The sequence below is a fragment of the Symphalangus syndactylus genome, chromosome 1 (genome assembly GCF_028878055.3).
Source record: "Symphalangus syndactylus isolate Jambi chromosome 1, NHGRI_mSymSyn1-v2.1_pri, whole genome shotgun sequence".
Taxonomy (NCBI): Eukaryota; Metazoa; Chordata; class Mammalia; order Primates; family Hylobatidae; genus Symphalangus; species Symphalangus syndactylus.
In genome coordinates, this window is record NC_072423.2 from 76,662,199 (window position 1) to 76,685,343 (window position 23,145).

Consider the following 23,145-nt stretch of genomic DNA (forward strand, 5'->3'; position numbering starts at 1 on the left):
ACATGACATGAGCTCATGAGTACACATTTCCATCTCAGGAAAAGAAGGAAGCCATGTTAAAAGGAAGGTCAGGCTTCCTTCATTTGTGAAATGCTTCCCTGCACATTTCCTCCACTCCAGATGCACTGCGAATTTCTGATATTAGTAATTAAAAAGGTCATTAATGATGTTAAAGCAGAAACAAAATAGACATTGCCATATTCTTCCAGTTACTAACTAACAGGGAGCCTTGGTGTGCAGAACAGAATGAGAAATACTACATATTACTAAAAGGAAAAAAACAAAGACATCATCATGAAGAAAGAACTAAAACTATAAATTGTGGAATAAGAAGACAAATTATTTTTTGAACAATCTAGGCCATTTGGAAGACATCATTCAGTAGGGAGTATGAATTTAACTGTAGAGTAGCAATATACATTTCATATCTTGAGAAAATAGATAAGAAGCCAATAACTTCTCTACCTTCTTATATATAGAAAATATGAAATAACCTATAAAAATGCTATTAGTGTTAACAAGTTCAAAGTTGCAGAGTATAAGGTTGACACTCAAATGGCAGCTGTGTTAATATACACCAACAATGAACAGTCCAGTAAGAAAACTGAATATGTAATTCCATTTACAGTAACATGTAAAATGATTACATACTTAGTAAGATAGCTAACCAAGGAAGCAAAATACTTATACCTCAATAAGAACAAAACATTGCTGAAAGAAAAGAGGATATAAATAAGTAGAAAGGCATCCTGTATTCATGGACAGGAAAACTAAACATCATTCAAGTGCAATACTATACAAAGTGATGTACAGATGCATCACAACCCCTGTCAAACTGCTGACAACCCTGTTTGCAAAAATGGATAAGAAAACCCTCAATTTTGAATGAATTTTCCAGGGGTCTCAAATATTCAATAATAACATTGTAAAAGAATAGTGTTGGAGGACACACATTTATGAGATTGAAATGTACAATACAGTTACATATACTCAAAAAGTATGGTCCTAGAATTAGGGCACCCATGAGGACCACTGGGATTGATAGAGGGCCCAGAATTAAATGCATACATATACAGCCAAGTGATCTTCAACAAAGTGCCATAAATATACAACGGAAAATGGAAAGCCTCTTCAGCAAATGATGTTGGTAAAACTGCACATTCTCATTCAGATAAAGAAACTGAATGCTTACTTTACACCACATAAAAATTAACTCAAAATGTGTCAGAGACCTAAATATAAGAGCTAAAATTATAAAACTCTCAGAAGAAAATATTGGGATATGATTTCATAGCAGTGAATTTAGCAACCTTCTAATGAATATGACACTAAAAATAAGGCAATGGTTAAAAAATCAATTTTTATCCCAGAACTTAAAATATAGTAAATAAATAGAAAAAATCAATTTTATACAAATTAAGGAAGTTTGTACATCTAAAGTTCTAAACAAAGAGAGAAATATTTGCAAATTATACATCTTGTAAGAGATTAAAAATTAGACTATATTCTGAAACTCCTAAAAATCTACAACAACAAACAAAAGACAAAAGACAACTCTAAAAATGGGCAAAGTACCTGAATATATAAGTCTCTAAAGGAGGTATACCCAGCAGAGGAAAAGCTGCTTGGCATCACTAGTCATTAGGGAAATGCAAGTGAAAAGCACAAATAGGTACCAATATACACCTACTAGGATAATTTTCTTTTTTTTTTTTAGACGAAGTCTTGCTCTATTGCCCAGGCTGGAGTGCAGTGGCTTGATCTTGGCTCACTGCAACTTCTGGCACCCAGGTTTAAGCGATTCTCCTGCCTCAGCCTCCGAAGTAGCTGAGATTACAGGCACGTGCCACCACGCCCAGCCAATTTTTGTACATTTAGAAGAGACATGGTTTCAGCATCTTGGCCAGGCTGGTCTTGAACCCCTGACCTCGTGATCCACCCGCCTCAGCCTCCCAAAGTGTTGGGATTACAGGTGTGAGCCACTGTGCCTGGCCTTAGGATAATTATGTTTTGTTTTGTTTTGAGACAGAGTCTTGCTCTATCCCCTGGGCTGGAGTGCACTGGCACGATCTTGGCTTACTGCAAGCTCCGCCTCCTGGGTTCACGCCATTCTACTGCCTCAGCCTCCCAAGTAGCTGGGACTACAGGTGCCCGCCACCAGGCCTGGCTAATTTTTTTTTCTATTTTTTAGTAGAGACGGGGTTTCACTGCATTAGCCAGGATGGTCTCGATCTCCTGACCTTGTGATCCACCCACCTTGGCCTCCCAAAGTGCTGGGATTACAGGCGTGAGCCACTGCGCTTGGCCGGATAATTTTTTTTAAAGGAAAATAAGTTTAAAATAAGTGTTTAAAGGAAAACAAGAAATTGTAACTGTGATACATTGCTGGTAGAAATGTATACAGTTGCAATCACTGTGAAAAACAGTTTGCAGTTGCTCCAAAAGTTAAACATAGAACTACCATTGGACCCAGGAATTCTACTAGTAGGTATATACCAAAAAGAATGGCAAACAGAACTCAGACAGATATTTGTATACGAATGTTGATAGCATCACTATTCACAAGGGCCAAAAGATGGAAATAATCCAACTATCAATGAACAAATGAATGTATAAAAACAAAGTGGTATATACATGCAATGGTACATCATCCATCTGTAAAACACAATTTTGGTATATGATACAATGTGGATGGATACTGAAAACATTGTGCCTAATGAAATAAGCCAGACACAAAAGGAATATTGTAGGATTCTACTAAAATCAAGTGCCTAGAATAATCAAATGCAGAGAAGATGGGATAGAAATTACCATGGGCTAGTGCCAACCAGTCTTGTAAGGTGCAGTTGGAAACTGGGGACATGGCAGCACCCGGCCCAGTGGTCTGCCTTTTGGACGTTGATGGGACCCTGACCACCCCGCAGCAGAAAATTACCAAAGAAATGGATGACTTCCTACAAAAATTGAGGCAGAATATCAAAATCGGAGTGGTAGGCAGGTTAGACTTTGAGGAAGTGCAGGAGCAACTGGGAAGTGATGTGGTTGAAAAATATGATTACGCGTTTCCAGAAAATGGCTTGGTAGCATACAAAGATGGGAAATGCTCATGTAAATGGAATATTCAAAGTCACCTGGGTGAGGTCCTAATCCAAGATTTCATCAACTACTGCCTGAGCTACAATGCAAAAATTAAACTCCTGAAGGAGAGGGGTACTTTCATTGAATTCTGAAATGGGATATTAAACATGTCCCCTATTTGGAAGAAGCTGCAGCCAAGAAGAATGCATTGAGTTCTACGAATTCAATAACAAAGAAAATGTAGGAGAAAAACTTGTAGCAGATCAAGGAAAGAGTTTGCAGGAGAAGGCCTCATGTTTTTCATGGGAAGCCAGGTCAGCTTTGATGTCTTTCCTGATGGATGGGGCAAGAGGTATTGCCTGTGACATGTGAAAAACGACGGTTATAAGGCCATTTGTTTCTATGGAGACAAAATCATACCAGGTGGCAACGACCATGAGACCTTCACAGACTCCAGGACCGTGGGCTACTCCATGACGGTGCCTGAGGACACACGCAGGATCTGTGAAGAGCTTGCCTAACGTGTGAGTGGGAGGGGCAGGGGTCCTGGCTGACTAGCCAACAAGGGGCATTCGGTGGCCAAAGCCAAGGGCCCTCCCGCATATGCTCACTCACCCACAGCCCAGCCAAGTTCTGTGCACTGTGCCAAGCACGTGTGGTCTTGACCTGCACCCCTGATATGCCATGTCTCCACATCCAGTGCCAGAAGCTTCCAGAAGGGAGGAGAAGAGTTGTCAAGAATTGCTTAGAGGAATACCTCACATAAAAGATTTTCCCCGCCCATCTGCGGCCCCCTAGTCTAATATATCCACCCCAGTACGTACAATCACAGTACACATGGTTTTTGGGGAAATTTGCCCATAATTCCAGGGTGATACAGAAACAAAAAATGTGCCTGGACCCTCCCTCTTTGTGGGTCTTGTGAAAACATCAGCGATTTTAACGTCTGGACATCTGCGTCAGCACCAAAAATGGGGATTTGGTGATGAGAAGGCAAGGACAGGCCATCTGCAGTGGCCCACCCCAGGACATAAGTTTACAGACACCTCCTGGGACCAAGCTCCCGCCTGCATGTTGCCTCGATGCAGGCGGTGGCTGTGAGCGGGAGCAGTGTGACGCCCAGTGAGTAGATGCATTCCTTCTGTTTCCCTGTGTGTGAAGCTGAGGCCTGCTGGACAGATGACTGGCGGAGTGACAGTAAACCCCATGGAGTTTGCACCTCAGCTGGCCCTGCCTCAGCCAGCTCTGTATTTACTCCACTTGGAATAGCCTGGCTGCTTTTCTGTATCCATGACGGGAGGCAATGGGAACCAACAGCCCAGCTGGAGAGTTGGTGCTGGCAAAACAGTCCTTCCCCTGGGGGCTGGTTCTCACCAGGTCCAGAGAAACTAATGTAGGATGTCAGACTTCACCCAAAGGCCCTTCCGGTTGGCCCTGGCTGGGCTTCCCAGAGGCGTTCCTCTCTAGTTCCTCAGGGACATGTGAGAACCTGGCTAGGGAAGAGGAACAGGGGCTGCTTTCCTGTCAGCGCCTATCCAGCCCCTCACCCGGACTTTATGACTGAGGGGCCTGAGTGCAGCTGCAGCTGGGCCTGCGTCCCTCACTCTTTCCACCTTCTGCACATTCTTTGTGAAACTGGAAGGAGCTCACGGACCTCATCCAGAACATGGTGGAAGAGAACTTGCCTAGGAAACAGTTCACGTGTCACTTTTCAGGATGTGGAAATGCTGGGACCCACAGACCCTACACTGTTTGGTGCTGGGGCCATGTGGCCTCCGCTGGGCACTTGCTGATCTGAGTATGGGGCCAGGGGAGCCCAGGCTGCCCTGCACTCCCACCTCCCAGCCCACAGCAAGGTGCTCTCATCACAGCTAAACCTGGTTCCCTCCAAACCTCCCAGCCACTCGGGCCTGTAGCTGTCTGAGCCCCAGATCAGGTTGGGTGAAAGCAGGCAGCACCTCATCTCAGTGACTCCAAGAACACGGCCATCCACAGGCATCTTTCCTTGTTGAGTTTTGCAAATGATACTGTAATGACTTCAAAATGAAAAGTAGCATATTAAAGTGATTTTATTGTTTCCTAAAAAAAAAAGAAAGAAAGAAAAGAAAAAGAAATTACCATGGGCTGGAAATAGGGGGAAAGGAAGTATATTGCTTACTGTCTTCAAGGTTTTGTTAGCAATAATCAAATTTTCAGAGGTAGATAGTAGTGTTGGTTATGCAACACTGTGAATATATTGAACGCCACTGAGTGCACACATTGGTTAAAAGGTTAAAATAAATATTGTGTTATGTATATTTTCCCAGAATAGAAAACATGCACAGCCAAGCCCAGATGCCAATCTTGCTAGGTGCTTTCCTTTACCTTCAAGAGTTGGCCAAGGCTCATCCAATCCCTCAAGGCAGCTGAGAAGTCTATGACTGAAGTCTGCATTGGAAGAGAAATTAATGGAGGGAGGAGAAAACTTAAGGGTCCATACTACTCGCTCCCCAGGGCCAACAACTCTCTCTCCTGCACTTTATTGATCCAGCTCAGTATCTCCTGTGACCACCTCCTTTTTTCAACTGAAGACTTTGCACCTGAAGAGACTCCCAGGTCTTTCGCCTTGGCCCTTGTCAGGGCTGATCCTCTCAGCTACTGTCCATTTAACCTCCATTCATGTCCATGCCACATCAGGCTGTGTTGTCTAGGTGGAATGAATCCACGGTGAGACAGGAGCCATTGGTGCTACCCCAAATGTCCCTTTCTGGAGGAAGCCACCATTATGCTGTACCTCCAACCTGTCCACACACACCGAGGCATCTCATTCACGCAACGTGTGTGTCCTCCGACGAAGTTTCACACTCTAAACCCAGATAACTTTTGAAACCCGTTTTGTTGATTCCCCTTACTTAAGTTGTTCATTTGTCTACAAAACACTGCCCCAATTAAACTGCCAAAAATGTCTTGCAGAATTTGTATGTTAATTCTGACACTGTTATTACAAGTGTTTTTCTCCCTGAAAATTTATGTCTTTGTTACTGATAAAAGTATATAACTACTAATGCTGTTTTCAGCTATGTTGCCAAGCAATTTATATAAAAATATATTCTTGGGGTGGAGCCAAGATGGCTGAATAGGAACAGCTCCGGTCTACAGCTCCCAGGTGAGTGACGCAGAAGACAGGTGATTTCTGCATTTCCATCTGAGGTACCGGGTTCATCTCACTAGGGAGTGCCAGACAGTGGGTGCAGAACAGTGGGTGCAGCACACCGAGTGCGAGCTGAAGCAGGGCGAGGCATTGTCTCACTCAGGAAGGGCAAGGGGTCAGGGAGTTCCCTTTCCTAGTCAAAGAAAGGGGTGACAGACAGCACCTGGAAAATCAGGTCACTTCCACTCTAATACTGTGCTTTTCCAATGGGCTTAAAAAACGGCACACCAGGAGATTATAACCCGAACATGGCTCTGGGGGTCCTACGCCCACGGAGTCTTGATGATTGCTAGCAGAGCAGTCTGAGATCAAACTGCAAGGCAGCAGTGAGGCTGGGGGAGGGGCACCCTGCCATTGCCCAGGCTTGATTAGGTAAACAAAGCAGCCGGGAAGCTCAAACTGGGTGGAGCCCACCACAGCTCAAGGAGGCCTGCCTGCCTCTATAGGCTCCACCTCTGGGGGCAGCACACAGACAAACGAAAAGACAGCAGTAACCTCTGCAGACTTAAATGTCCCTGTCTGACAGCTTTGAAGAGAGTAGTGGTTCTCCCAGACTGCAGCTGGAGATCTGAGAATGGGCAGACTGCCTCCTCAAGTGGGTCCCTGACCCCCGAGCAGCCTAACTGGGAGGCACCCCCCAGTAGGGGCAGACTGACACCTCACATGGCCGGGTACACCTCTGAGACAAAACTTCCAGAGGAACGATCAGGCAGCAGCATTTGCGGTGCACCAAGATCCGCTGTTCTACAGCCACCGCTGTTCTGCAGCCACCCGCTGCTGATACGCAGGCAAACAGGGTCTGGAGTGGATCTCTAGCAAACTCCAACAGACCTGCAGCTGAGGGTCCTGTCTGTTAGAAGGAAAACTAACAAACAGCAAGGACATCCACACCAAAAACCCATCTGTACGTCACCAACATCAAAGACCAAAAGTAGATAAAACCACAAAGATGGGGAAAAAGCAGAGCAGAAAACCTGCAAACTCTGAAAAGCAGAGCGCCTCTCCTCCTCGAAAGGAATGCAGCTCCTCACCAGCAATGGAACAAAGCTGGATGGAGAATGACTTTGACGAGTTGAGAGAAGAGGGCTCCAGACGATCAAACTACTCCGAGCTACAGGAGGAAATTCAAACCAATGGCAAAGAAGTTAAAAACTGTGAAAAAAAATTAGATGAATGGATAACTAGAATAACCAATGCAGAGAAGTGCTTAAAGGAGCTGATGGAGCTGAAAGCCAAGTTTCGAGAACTACGTGAAGAATGCAGAAGCCTCAGGAGCTGATGCGATCAACTGGAAGAAAGGGTATCAGTGATGGAAGACGAAGTGAATGAAATGAAGTGAGAAGGGAAGTTTAGAGAAAAAAGAATAAAAAGAAATGAACAAAGCCTCCAAGAAATATGGGACTATGTGAAAAGACCAAATCTACGTCTGATTGGTGTACCTGAAAGTGACGGGGAGAATGGAAGCAAGTTGGAAAACACTCTAAAGGATATTATCCAGGAGAACTTCCCCAATCTAACAAGGCAGGCCAACATACACATTCAGGAAATACAGAGAATGCCACAAAGATACTCCTTGAGAAGAGCAACTCCAAGACACATAATTGTCAGATTCACCAAAGTTGAAATGAAGAAAAAATGTTAAGGGCAGCCAGAGAGAAAGGTCGGTTACCCACAAAGGGAAGCCCATCAGACTAACAGCTGATCTCTCGGCAGAAACTCTACAAGTCAGAAGACAGTGGGGGCCAATATTCAACATTCTTAAAGAAAAGAATTTTCAACCCAGAATTTCATATCCAGCCAAACTAAGCTTCATAAGTGAAGGAGAAATAAAATACTTTACAGACAAGCAAATGCTGAGAGATTTTGTCACCACCAGGCCTGCCCTAAAAGAGCTCCTGAAGGAAGCAATAAACATGGAAAGGAACAACCAGTACCAGCCACTGCAAAAACATGCCAAAATGTAAAGACCATCAAGGCTAGGAAAAAACTGCATCAACTAACGAGCAAAATAACCAGCTAACATCATAATGACAGGACCAAATTCACACATAACAATATTAACTTTAAATGTAAATGGGCTAAATGCTCCAATTAAAAGACACAGACTGGCAAATTGGATAGAGTCAAGACCCATCAGTGTGCTATATTCAGGAAACCCATCTCATGTGCAGAGACACACATAGGCTCAAAATAAAGGGATGGAGGAAGATCTGCAAAGCAAATGGAAAACAAAAAAAGGCAGGGGTTGCAATCCTAGTCTCTGATAAAACAGACTTTAAACCAACAAAGATCAAAAGAGACAAAGAAGGCCATTACATAATGGTAAAGGGATCAATTCAACAAGAAGAGCTAACTATCCTAAATATATATGCACCCTATACAGGAGCACCCAGATTCATAAAGCAAGTCCTTAGAGACCTACAAAGAGACTTAGACTCCCAAACAATAATAATGGGAGACTTTAACACCACACTGTCAACTTTACACAGATCAACGAAACAGAAAGTTAACAAGGATATCCAGGACTTGAACTCAGCTGTGCACCAAGCAGACCTAATAGACATCTACAGAACTCTCCACCCCAAATCAACAGAATATACATTTTTTTCAGCACCACACCACACCTATTCCAAAATTGACCCCATGGTTGGAAGTAAAGCACTCCTCAGCAAATGTAAAAGAACAGAAATTATAACAAACTGTCTCTCAGACCACAGTGCAATCAAACTAGAGCTCAGGATTAAGAACCTCACTCAAAACTGCTCAACTACATGGAAACTGAACAACCTGCTCCTGAATGACTACTGGGTACATAACGAAATGAAGGCAGAAATAAAGATGTTCTTTGAAACCAATGAGAACAAAGACACAACATACCAGAATCTCTGGGACACATTCAAAGCAGTGTGTAGAGGGAAATTTATAGCACTAAATGCCCACAAGAGAAAGCAGGAAAGATCCAAAATTGACACCCTAACATCACAATTAAAAGAACTAGAAAAGCAAGAGCAAACACATTCAAAAGCTAGCAGAAACTAAGAACTAAAATCAGAGCAGAACTGAAGGAAATAGAGACACAAAAAACCCTTCAAAAAATTAATGAATCCAGGAGCTTGTGTTTTGAAAAGATCAACAAAATCGATAGACCGCTAGCAAGACTAATAAAGAAGAAAAGAGAGAAGAATCAAATAGACGCAATAAAAAATATGATAAAGGGGATATCACCACCGATCCCACAGAAATACAAAATACCATCAGAGAATACTACAAACACCTCTACGCAAATAAACTAGGAAATCTAGAAGAAATGGATAAATTCCTCGACACATACACTCTCCCAAGATTAAACCAGGAAAAAGTTGAATCTCTGAATAGACCAATAACAGGCCCTGAAATTGTGGCAATAATCAATAGCTTACCAACCAAAAAAGTCCAGGACCAGATGGATTCACAGCCGAATTCTACCAGAGGTATGAGGAGGAGCTGGTACCATTCCTTCTGAAACTATTCCAATCAATAGAAAAAGAGGGAATCCTCACTAACTCATTTTATGAGGCCAGCATCATCCTGATACCAAAGCCTGGCAGAGACACAACAAAAAAAGAGAATTTTAGAACAATATCCTTGATGAACACTGATGCAAAAATCCTCAGTAAAATACTGGCAAACCGAATCCAGCAGCACATCAAAAAGCTTATCCACCATGATCAAGTTGGCTTCATCCCTGGGTTGCAAGGCTAGTTCAACATACGCAAATCAATAAACGTAATCCAGCATATAAACAGAACCAAAGACAAAAACCACATGATTATCTCAATAGATGCAGAAACGGCCTTTGACAAAATTCAACAACGCTTTATGCTAAAAACTCTCAACAAATTAGGTATTGATGGGACGTATCTCAAAATAATAAGAGCTATCTATTGACAAACCCACAGCCAATATCATACTGAATGGGCAAAAACTGGAAGCATTCCCTTTGAAAACTGGCACAAGACAGGGATGTCCTCTCTCACCACTCCTATTCAACATAGTGTTGGAAGTTCTGGCCAGGGTAATTAGGCAGGAGAAGGAAATAAAGGGTATTCGATTAGGAAAAGAGGAAGTCAAATTGTCCCTGTTTGCAGATGACATGATTGTATATCTAGAAAACCCCACTGTCTCAGCCCAAAATCTCCTTAAGCTGATAAGCAACTTCAGCAAAGACTCAGAATACAAAATCAATGTACAAAAATCACAAGCATTCTTATACACCAATAACAGGCAAACAGAGAGCCAAATCATGAGTGAACTCCCATTCACAATTGCTTCAAAGAGAATAAAATACCTAGGAATCCAACTTACAAGGGATGTGAAGGACCTCTTCAAGGAGAACTACAAACAACTGCTCAATGAAATAAAAGAGGATAAAAACAAATGGAAGAACATTCCATGCTCATGGGTAGGAAGAATCAATATCATGAAAACGGCCATACTGCCCAAGGTAATTTATAGATTCAATGCCATCCCCATCCAGCTACCAATGACTTTCTTCACAGAATTGCAAAAAACTACTTTAAAGTTCATATGGAACCAAAAAAGACCCCACATCGCCAAGTCAATCCTAAGCCAAAAGAACAAAGCCGGAGGCATCACACTACCTGACTTCAAACTATACTACAAGGCTACAGTAACCAAAACAGCATGGTACTGGTACCAAAACAGAGATATAGAGATCAATGGAACAGAACAGAGCCCTCACAAATAATGCCACATATCTACAACCATCTGATCTTTGACAAACCTGACAAACACAAGCAATGGGGAAAGGATTCCCTATTTAATAAATGGTGCTGGGGAAACTGGCTAGCCATATGTAGAAAGCTGAAACTGGATCCCTTCCTTACACCTTATACAAAAATTAATTCAAGATGGATTAAAGACTTACATGTTACACCTAAAACCATAAAAACCCTAGAAGAAAACCTAGGCAATACCATTCAGGGCACAGGTATGGGCAAGGACTTCATGTCTAAAACACCAAAAGCAATGGCAACAAAAGCCAAAATTGACAAATGGGATCTAATTAAACTAAAGAGCTTCTGCACAGCAAAAGAAACTACCATCAGAGTGAACAGGCAACCTACAGAATGGGAGAAAAATTTCGCAACCTACTCATCTGGCAAAGGGCTAATATCCAGAATCTACAATGAACTCAAACAGATTTACAAGAAAAAAAACAATCCCATCAAAAAGTGGGCAAAAGATATGAACAGACACTTCTCAAAAGAAGACATTTATGCAGCCAAAAAACACATGAAAAAATGCTCATCATCACTGGCCATCAGAAAAATGCAAGTCAAAACCACAATGAGATACCATCTCACACCAGTTAGAATGGCGATCATTAAAAAGTCAGGAAACAACATGTGCTGGAGAGGATGTAGAGAAATAGGAACACTTTTACACTGTTGGTGGTACTGTAAACTAGTTAAACCATTGTGGAAGTCAGTGTGGCAATTCCTCAGGGATCTAGAACTAGAAATACCATTTGACCCAGCCATCCCATTACTGGGTATATACACAAAGGATTATAAATCATGCTGCTATAAAGACACATGCACACGTATGTTTATTGTGGCACTATTCACAATAGCAAAGAGTTGGAACCAACCCAAATGTCCAACAACGATAGACTGGATTAAGAAAATGTGGCACATATACACCCTGGAATACTATGCAGCCATAAAAAATGATGAGTTCACGTCCTTTGTAGGGACATGGATGAAACTGGAAACCATCATTCTCAGCGAACTATTGCCAGGACAAAAAACCAAACACTGCATGTTCTCACTCATAGGTGGGAATTGAACAATGAGAACACATGGACACAGGAAGGGGAACATCACACTCCGGGGACTGTTGTGGGGTGGGGGGAGGGGGAGGAGGGATAGCGTTAGGAGATATACTTAATGCTAAATGACGAGTTAATGGGTGCAGCACACCAACATGGCACATGTATACATATGTAACAAACCTGCACATTGTGCACATGTACCCTAAAACTTAAAATATAATAATAATAAATAAAACAAAACAAAAAATATACATATTCTTAATTATTTTGAGAATCTGACAAAGACAATAACAACAATAATAATCTCATTTGCTGTATACTAATCTTTATATGTGTTACTTTATTCATTTCTTACATGCTGGGGCTTACCATACAGTGTACAATGAAATTGGTACTATGCAGCATGGCAGGAATGTACATTGGCACAGCTAATTTAGAAGATAGCTTTCTTGTTTCTTAAAAAAAATTAAATTTGAACTTACCATTTGGTCCGGCAAATCCACACCCAGGAATGCTCCATGTGAACTGAAAGCATATTCTCCAAAGTCATTTGTACAGACATGTGTCTCTTAATGACAGTGATGTGTTCTGAGAAATGCATCATTAAGTGATGTAGTAATCACGCAGACATGATAGAGTGCACTTACATAAACCTGGATGGCATAGCCCCCTAAAAACCTAGGCTGTATGATACAGCCAATTGCTCTGGGCTTCAAACTGTACAACATGTAACTGTACTGAATACTGCAGGCAAAGGTAACAAAACAGTAAGCATTTATATATCTAAAATCTAAATATAGAAAAGCTACAATAAGATATGGTATAAAATATAAAAATTAGTACATCTGTATAGGGCACTTTACCATGAACAGCGCTTACAGGACTGGACGTTGCTCTGGGTGATTCGGTGAGTGAATGTGAAGGCCTAGGACCTTACTGCACACTACTATAGACTTTATGAACTTTGTATCTTTAGACTACCCTAAATTTATAGAAATATATTTTTATTTATTCAACAATTAACCTTAGCCTACTGTAACATTTAAAATTTATAAACTTTAACAATTTTAAAAACAACTATTTTGTAATACCACTTACCTCAAAACATAAACATATTGTACAACTGTGCAAATTTTAAAAATATTATTCTATGTTTTTTCTATTTCAAAATTTAAGTTTTAAATTTTAAACTTTTTTTGTTAACAGCTGAGGCTCAGACACACACATCAGCCTAGACCTACACAGGATTAGGATCAGCAGTGTCACTGCCTTCCAACTCCACATGTTGTCCCACCGGAAGGGGCAGAAACACACATGGTGCTGTCATCTCTCATGATAACACCTTCTAGCATACATCCTCAAAGGCCTACTTGAGGCTGTTTTACAGATAAGTGGTTTGTTTTAATATGCAGATAGAATATATTCTCAAATAATTATAGAAAGTATAGCACAGTAAATACATAAACCAGGAACACAGTCATTTATTTTCACTACCAAGTATTATATACTGCACATAGTTGTATGTTCTATACAGTACTTTAACGTAACTGGAAAACCAGTAGATTCCTTTCCATCGGCATCATCACTGATGCCTGTGTAATGTGTTACACTACACACTTGTGACAGCTACAAGACACTAGGTGATAGGAATTTTTAAAGTCTACCATAATCTTATGGGACTGCCATCATACATGCTATCCATCATTGACCAAAATGTTATCATACATTACATGACTGTATTATGAATGCTCAAAGCAGTATTATTCATAATACAAAAAACCAGAAATAATTAAATGTCCATCAACTGATGAATGAATAAACACTGTTTATATATCCACACAATGGACTATGAAGCAATGAAAAGGAAAACACATAACCGGCACATGCTAAAGCACCAATTAACTTCAAGAATAGTACCTAAATGAAAGAAGTCAGACCCCAATATAATATATGGTATGATTCCATTTCTATTACACAGATGGGAAATTTATACAGAGAGAATATCAGAGCAGTATTGCTTAGGGCTGGAGACGGGAGTAGGGATTGACATGGGCAAGAGAGAACTTCAGTGAGAGACACATTTTTAAGTTAGATCATGGTGATGGCTACACACTGTCAATGTAATAAATCGTCAATTGTATGCCTTTATAGTTGGGTGAACTTTATGATAGGTTCACACCCAATATGGTGTTATAAATAAATTAATGTTATGGAAATTCTTATCTGGTTTTTAACCAGCCAAGATACATGCTGTTTAAGCAACATTAATTCAGATGGTTGCAATAAGTCATTTAAAGTTTATAAGGTAGTTGTCCTGTAAATATATGGTGAATGTTATTCCATGAGTTTCCTGTATCTATTGCAATAATCATATTTTTTCTCTATTAACCTCTTATGGTGGCTAATTTTATTTATTGCAATTTCAATGTTAATCTACCATATCATATTTTGAAATCATATTGGTCAGAATTTATGGTATTTTTATTCATCACATACTTCAATTTACCTTATCTCATTTTAGTTTCAAAGCTATGCTGCCATTTTATTTAATTGCACAGTATAGAATTTTCTAATTTATAGAAAATTATTATGTCCTCCTTGAATTTTTTTTTAGAACTTAATTCTAGGAATTTATATGAGGTACAGTCCATAAAGAATTGTTTTACACCACATGTTCTCACTCATAGGTGGGAATTGAACAATAAGAACACATGGACACAGGAAGGGGAACATCACACCCTGGGGCCTGTTGTGGGGTCGGGGGAGGGGGTAGGGATAGCATTAGGAGATATACCTAATGTTAAATGAGGAGTTAATGGGTGCAGCACACCAATATGGCACATGTATATATATGTAACAAATCTGCACGTTGTGCACATGTACCCTAAAACTTAAAAGTATAAAAAAAAAAAGAATTGTTTTAATTTCTCATACATGTCTTCAGTGGGTATAGAATTGGTCATATTTTTCTGCTCCGATTTCAACAAGAAACTTACCTCTTACATCCCAGGCAGGAAGGCAGACGTGACTTTTCCCATTTTCTAAATGGAGACTATGTGGGCAAATGCAGGTAAGTTCTTGGGGTATGTGAAGGGACCTCTCTTGCTCTCAAAAGACAACCTAAGAAGAAGGGCAGTGCCACAGCAGAACTGCTATTGATGCCACCTCAGCTAGATTCCAGAACAGACATACACCTGTAGACAACTGAGGTGTAGGAAAACAGTGGAGCACCCAGCACCCAGCAGAGAAAGCAATGCCTGGGGACAGGGAGGCACTGATTGTGGCAAGGGGAAAAAACAGCTGCCAGAAGGCTGTTCACACAAGGGTCTCAGGCTGCACAGACACCCACACCTGCTGAGGGGTTCTGGTTTTCATAAAGGATGTGGGTCAGCCAGGCCACCAACAAGCAGTTAATAAACAGTAACATGACACTTTCCAAAGACCTTACATGAGTAACGCGGTGATCCTCACAAATTTCCAAACAGGTTGGTAGTACAATTCCTCCTGAACAGGGTGAGGAAACTGACCCACAAGGTCATGGAGCCTGCTTGTGGTCACACAGGGTGGGTGCAGAGCTGGACGTTGAGCCTTCTGCCGGGACTGAGTGCTGTCCTCTGAGCTCTGCCTACTGAGTGCCTCTGTCCTGTCTGCTGACCACAGATCAGAGGTGCAGACTGCACCAGGGAGTAAAAATGTCACCTTCTCAATGTTGGGAAAACTCCCTGCCAGAACTGCCAATGGCCCTTTCTAAGCAGTGGGCAAGCTCAGACCAAAGAAGGAGACAGACCATGTCAGGCTGGCAGACTGCCAAAGATTCATTCAAGGAGAACCCACATCCTGGGTTATCCTGGGTGGTGGCAAGATAAGCTAGATCACTGCTTTTGCAACGCATCCCTGTCCAGCCTTTTCCACCATGAAAAGAAAAGGGAACAGGGAAAAAAAGAAACAAAAGTCACTGTTGGGCTCGCTAACTCAACTGGCTACTTTCTTAATCTATTTGCTTTCTGCTTGAAAAGGTTGTTTGGGTATCCTACAATCTGGTCGACATTTCTAAGGTAAGGACAGTGTTCCAGGCAGCAGCAGTTAGCTTGGTCCTCAGGTCACTGTTTTAGGCGAAGATTTGCAGGTGTATCTGCCACTGTAGTGAAGGACTGCTTTGGGTAGTCTCTGTGGAGAAATGTTTTAAAGGACATAGTTAAAACATTGTGCTACAAACCAACACTTGAACACCAATTGTTTTGTCCTATCCCTCTGTCACAGGGGAGGGGGCTGTGCTTTTGGCAAAGGTCATCTCTCTGTCATGATTCTGGAGCTCCTTCTGTTCTCCTGATTATCTGTCACTCAGTTATCCCCACTCTCTCCCACAATTTTAACCTTGGCTTCTCTATTCTAGGAAACTCTTCTCTCAGGCTCAAGGCTCTCCTGCCCTCCACCGTTTCTCCCTCCACCCCATACACCCTTCCAGCATGTGTCCCAGCTGATCTATCCTTTAGCCAAACTTCCTCAGAAAGAGGCCTCACCCTGCCGTCCCTGCCCATCTCCTCTCTGATTCACTCCTCAACTCCATGTCTGATTGCCAGTTTCTTTTCCTTTCCTGTTGTGACTTCCTGTGGACGTGGCCAAAAACCACACAGTCTTCCTGTTGTGCAGCGTCCCCTCAATCTTGAGATGTTCTCTCCCTCGGTTCCTATGTCATCACGCACGCCTGGCTTGGCTCCTCCCTCTAGTTCTTCCTTCCCTGTCTCCTGTGGAATCCGTGTTGTCTGCTCTCGCCACTTCAGTGTTCTCACAGGGGCTTCCTTCCCTTCTCAGCTGACACCAGCACCTGGGGGATCACACTTACCTGGCAGCCTGGGGCCTCTCTATCTCTATGTTGGTCACGCCCACATCTGAGCTGCAGACCAAAGGCATCTCCACTTGTGCATCCCATGGCCAGCACACACTTCTCCAGTCTCAAACGCAGCTGTTCAGCCCCACCTCACCCCTTAGACAAGTTCCTCTCTGTGGATCTTCTTTCTCATTGATTAGAACTGAGTTGTCCAAATCAGCAACCTGGAAGTGATCTAGACACCTCACACATACAGTCCATCACTCACCAAGTCTATTGATTCTGTCTGCTAAATATACCTCGATTATATTTACTTACATATATGCATATGTCTCCTTCTTCACTGCATTTCATATTGTGGGCCACATTTACCCTTCATTTAACAACAACACTGGCCATTCTTGCCCTTCCAGTCAGAAGTGCCAAAACAACTGTTCTAAGATGTAAATCTGATCACATTACTCTTCAGGGTGAAACCTTGCAATGGCTTCCCGTTGATCTTAGAATACTGTCTGGCCTCCCGTGTTCAGAGGTCCCTGTCGCCAGCCCTCTGCAGAGTTTTCACTCACACTCCATGCTCTGGTGGTGGGGATCACTTCAGTTCCTGGAGTTCCCCTTTTCTTTCCCACTGCTCCCCTCAATATGCTATCTGCCTTTCTTGGAACACCTGTCCCTCTTCCTTCCTCACCTCCCCAGGTAATTGGGTTTGTCTTCCAGGTCTTGCCTTACATGTCACTTTCTCCAGGAAGCTCTCCTGGCCTCTCGAATTTGGGTCAAAAATGTCCCCTGGATGGACTTTCACGCCCGTTCTAATGCTTCTTATGCTCATGTGGATCTTTCTATTGGCACATCTCTGTCTCACGGTGCAGTGAAATTTCTGTGGCAGCAAGGTCAGGCTTTCTTGTCTCTCATGAAAGCACATTCCTGCCTATATCCCCAGCACCTAGCAGTGTCTGGCTCCCAGGATGATCTCAATACATTTTGGTGGACAGAAGAAATGAAGGAATAGGGGGAAGAGAACAACCAGCCAAAGTCTAAGAGCCTATGGTTGGGCTACAGCAAAGTCTTGGCGTGTCCTACAACGTATGTCGCCACATTTGTGGAAACACACAACTGTCTCTTCTGTTCAAAGATGACCCTACTTATGGGAAACAGATGGAATTTTCTCCCCATGTGCAGTAAAGACACAAACACTGATGTCATAGCTGCCACCCTCTCCTCTCACTGTTGCCCATGCCCAGCTGGTGCTGAGGGGACATCTTAAGCTGTTGTGACTCCATGGCCCCCAAAGCTGCAGAGCTCAGGGCTGCTCCTTGAGGAATGTCCTCCCCATTTCCTTCTCCCTGGCTCCTCTCCTTCCTGGTGTCCACTGGTGTCTCCTCCTGTGGCTTCTCGAACATCATCCTCTGTTTCTCACTGTTTCAAACTTTACTCTCCCCATAGATGGTTCTTTTCCACATCTCTGTCACTGGATGCTCATGAGAAGGCTGATAGGGTAATTTTTTGTCAGGACAAATAAACTGTATAAAACCTACCTGAAGCACGCTAGCACTTCTGAAATAAAGGTTAAATATTTTGTAGCCCTGTGGAGTCAGATTCATGGTAGGAATATGTACATACATGTCCCATTTTTTGAGCTTTTTTCAGAAATTTAATGTTCCACATAAGCCAATGTTACAGGTACCTGAGTTACCAGTAGTGGTTCTCCAAGCACGGATCTGAGAACGGACAGACTGCCTCCTCAAGTGGGTCCCTGACCCCCGAGTAGCCTGAGAGGCACCTCCCAGTAGGGGCCAACTGACACCTCATACGGCAGGGTGGCCCTCTGAGACGAAGCTTCTGGAGGAAGGATCAGGAAGCAACATTGCTGTTCTGCAAGCCTCCACTGGAGATACCCAGGCAAACAGGGTCTGGAGTGGACCTCCAGCAAACTCCAACAGACCTGCAGCTGAGGGACCTGACTGTTAGAAGGAAAACTAACAAAGAGAAAGGACAGCCACACCAAAACCCCATTTGTACGTTACCATCATCAAACACCAAAGGTAGATAAAACCACAAAGATGGGGAGAAACCAGAGGAGAAAAGCTGGAAATTCTAAAAACCAGATCGCCTCTTCTCCTCCAAAGGAACACAGCTCCTCGCCAGCAAGGGAACAAAGTTGGACGGAGAATGACTTTGACGAGTTGAGAGAAGAAGGCTTCAGATGATCAGTAATAACAAATTTCTCCGAGCTAAAGGAGGATGTTCGAACCCATTGCAGAGAAGCTAAAAACCTTGAAAAAAGATTAGACGAATGGCTAACTAGAATAAACATCACAGAGAAGATGGTAAATGATCTGATGCAGCTGAAAACCATGGCATGAGAACCACATGACACATGCACAAGCTTCAGTGGCCAATTCGATCAAGTGGAAGAAAAGGTATCAGTGACTGAGGATCAAATTAAAGAAACGAAGTGAGAAGTTTAGAGAAAAAAGGGTAAAAAGAAACGAGCAAAGCCTCCAAGAAATATGGGACTATGTGAAAAGACCAAATCTACGTCTGAGTGGTGTACCTGAAGGCGACAGGGAGAATGGAACCAAGTTGGAAAACACTCTACAGGATATTACATAGGAGAACTTCCCCAACCTAGCAAGGTAGGCCAACATTCAAATTCAGGAAATACAGAAAACATCACAAAGATACTCCTCCTCGAGAAGAGCAACCCCAAGACACATAATTGTCAGATTCACCAAGGTTAAAATGAAGGAAAAAAGGCTGAGAGCAGCCAGAGAGAAAAGTTGGGTTGACCCATAAAGGGAAGCCCATCACACTAACAGTGGATCTCTCAGCAGAAATGCTACAAGCCAGAAGGGAGTGGGGGCCAATATTCAACCTTCTTAAAGAAAAAAATTTTCAACCCAGAATCTCATATCCAGCCAAACTAAGTTTCGTAAGTGAAGGAGAAATAAAATCCTTTACAGACAAGCAAATGCTGAGAGATTTTCTCACTACCAGACCTGCCTTACAAGAGCTCCTGAAGGAAGCACTAAACATGCAAAGGAACAACCGGTACCAGACACTGCAAAAACATGCCAAAGTAAAAAGACCATCAATGCTAGGAAGAAACTGCATCAACTAATGGGCAAAATAACGAGCTAACATCATAATGACAAGATCAAATTCACACATAACAATATTAACCTTGAGTGTAAATGGGCTTAATGCTCCAATTAAAAGACACAGACTGGCAAATTGCATAAAGAGTGAAGACCCATCACACGTGCAGAGACACACATAGGCTCAAAATAAAGGGATGGAGGAAGATCTACCAAGGAAATAGAAAGCAAAAAAAAAAAAAAAGCAGGGGTTGCAATCCTACTCTCTGATAAAACAGACTTTAAACCAACAAAGATCAAAAGAGACAAAGAAGGCCATTACATAATGGTAAAGGGATCAATTCAACAAGAAGAGCTAACTATCCTAAACATATATGCACCCAATACAAGAGCACCCAGATTCATAAGGCAAGTTCTTAGAGACCTACAAAGAGACTTAGACTATCATACAATAATAATGGGAGACTTTAACACCCCATTGTTAACATTAGACAGATAAATGAGACAGAAGGTTAACAAGGATATCCAGGACTTGAACTCAGCTCTGCAACAAGGAGACCTAACAGACATCTACAGAACTCTCCACCCCAAATCAACAGAATATACATTCTTCTCAGCACCACATTGCACTTACTCCAAAATTGACCACATAGTTGGAAGTAAAGCACTCCTCAGCAAATGTAAAAGCACAGAAATTACAACAAACTTTTGTCTCTCAGACAACAGTGCAATAAAATTAGAACTCAGGATTAAGAAACTCACTCAAAACCACACAACTACATGGAAACTGAACAACCTCCTCCTGAATGACTACTGGGTACATAACGAAATGAAGGCAGAAATAAAGACGTTCTTTGAAACCAATGAGAACAAAGACACAACATACCAGAATCTCTGGGACACATTCAAAGCAGTGTGTAGAGGGAAATTTATAGCACTAAATGCCCACAAGAGAAAGCAGGAAAGATCTAAAATTGACACCCTAACATCACAATTAAAAGAACTAGAGAAGCAAGAGCAAACACATTCAAAAGCTAGCAGAAGGCAAGAAACAACTAAGATCAGAGCAGAACTGAAGGAGATAGAGACACAAAAAATCCTTAAAAAAATCAATGAATCCAGGAGTTGGTTTTTTGAAAAGATCAACAAAATTGATAGACCGCTAGCAAGACTAATAAAGAAGAAAAGAGAGAAGAATCAAATAGATGCAATAAAAAATGATAAAGGGGATATCACCACTGATCCCACAGAAATACAAATTACCATCAGAGAATACTATAAACACCTCTATGCAAATAAAGTAGAAAATATAGAGGAAATGGATAAATTCCTGGACACATACACCCTCCCAAGACTAAACCAGGAAGAAGTCAAATTGCTGAATAGACCAGTATCAGGCTCTGAAACCGAGGCAATAATAGCCTACCAACCAAAAAAAGTCCAGAACCAGATGGATTCACAGCCGAATTCTACCAGAGGTACAAAAAGGATCTGGTACTATTCCTTCTGAAACTATTCCTATCAACAGAAAAAGAGGGAATCTTCCCTAACTCATTTTATGAGGCCAGCATCATCCTGATACCAAAGCCTGGCAGAGACACAACAAAAAAAGAGAATTTTAGACCAATATCTCCGTTGAACATCGATGCAAAAATCCTCAATAAAATACTGGCAAACAGAAACCAGCAGCACATCAAAAAGCTTATCCACCAAGATCAAGTTGGCTTCATCTCTGGGATGCAAGGCTGGTTCAACATATGAAAATCAATAAATGTAATCCATCACATAAACAGAACCAAAGACAAAAACCACATGATTATCTCAATAGATGCAGAAAAGGCCTTCAACAAAATTCAACAGCCCTTCATGCTAAAAACTCTCAATAAACTAGGTATTGATGGAACGTATCTCAAAATAATATGAGCTACTTGTGACAAATCCACAGCCAATATCATACTGAAAGGGCAAAAACTGGAAATATTCCCTTTGAAAACACACAAGACAGGGATGCCCTCTCTCACCACTCCTATTCAACATAGTGTTGGAAGTCCTGGCCAGGGCAATCAGGCAAGAGAAAGAAATAAAGAGTATTCCATTAGGAAAAGAGGAAGTCAAATTGTCCCTGTTTGCAGATGACATGATCGTATACTTAGAAAACCTCGTCGTCTCAGCCCAAAATCTCCTTAAGCTGATAAGCAACTTCAGCAAAGTCTCAGGATACAAAATCAATGTGCAAAAATCACAAGCATTCTTATACACCAATAACAGACAAACAGAGAGCCAAATCATGAGTGTACTTCCATTCACAGTTGCTTCAAAGAGAATAAAATACCTAGAAATCCAACTTACAAGGGATGTGAAGGACCTCTTCAAGGAGAACTACAAACAACTGCTCAACGAAATAAAAGAGGACACAAACAAATGGAAGAACTTTCCATGCTCATGGATAGGAAGAATCAATATCGTGAAAATGGCCATACTGCCCAAGGTAATTTATAGATTCAATGCCATCCCCATCAAGCTACCAATGACTTTCTTCACAGAATTGGAAAAAACTACTTTAAAGTCCACATGGAATGAAAGAAGAGCCTGCATTGCCAAGACAATCCTAAGCCAAAAGAACAAAGCTGAAGGCATCATGCTACCTGACTTCAAACTACACTACAAGGCTACAGTAACCAGAACAGCATGGTAATGGTACCAAAACAGAGATATAGACCAATGGAACAGAACAGAGGTCTCAGAAACAACACCACACATCTACAGCCATCTGATCTTTGACAAATCTGACAAGAACAAGAAATGGGGAAAGGATTCCCTATTTAATAAATGGTGCTGGGGAAACTGGCTAGCCATATGTAGAAAGCTGAAACTGGATCCCTTCCTTACACCTTATACAAAAATTAATTCAAGATGGATTAAATACTTACATGTTACACCTAAAACCATAAAAACCCTAGAAGAAAACCTGGGCAATACCATTCAGGACATAGGCATGGGCAAGGACTTCATGACTAAAACACCAAAAGCAATGGCAACAAAAGCCAAAATTGACAAATGGGATCTAATTAAACTAAAGAGCTTCTGCACAGCAAAAGAAACTACCATCAGAGTG

At 41.8% G+C, this 23,145-nt stretch overlaps 1 protein-coding gene and 1 pseudogene across 1 annotated transcript in view; one reads left to right on the forward strand and one right to left on the reverse strand.

Annotated features, from left to right (window-relative positions):
- Positions 1-23,145, reverse strand: part of LOC134736893 (ankyrin repeat domain-containing protein 62) — a 103,888-nt gene that overhangs the window by 5,916 nt on the left and 74,827 nt on the right. Inside the window, exons 19-20 of the transcript XR_010121346.1 lie at positions 5,443-5,505; positions 3,694-5,157 (exon numbers count right to left, since the gene is read on the reverse strand). The gene's annotated coding sequence lies outside the window, so the exon portion shown is untranslated. The remainder of the gene's footprint in view (positions 1-3,693; positions 5,158-5,442; positions 5,506-23,145) is intronic.
- On the forward strand, positions 2,794-3,599 carry LOC129488370 (phosphomannomutase 2-like; annotated as a pseudogene).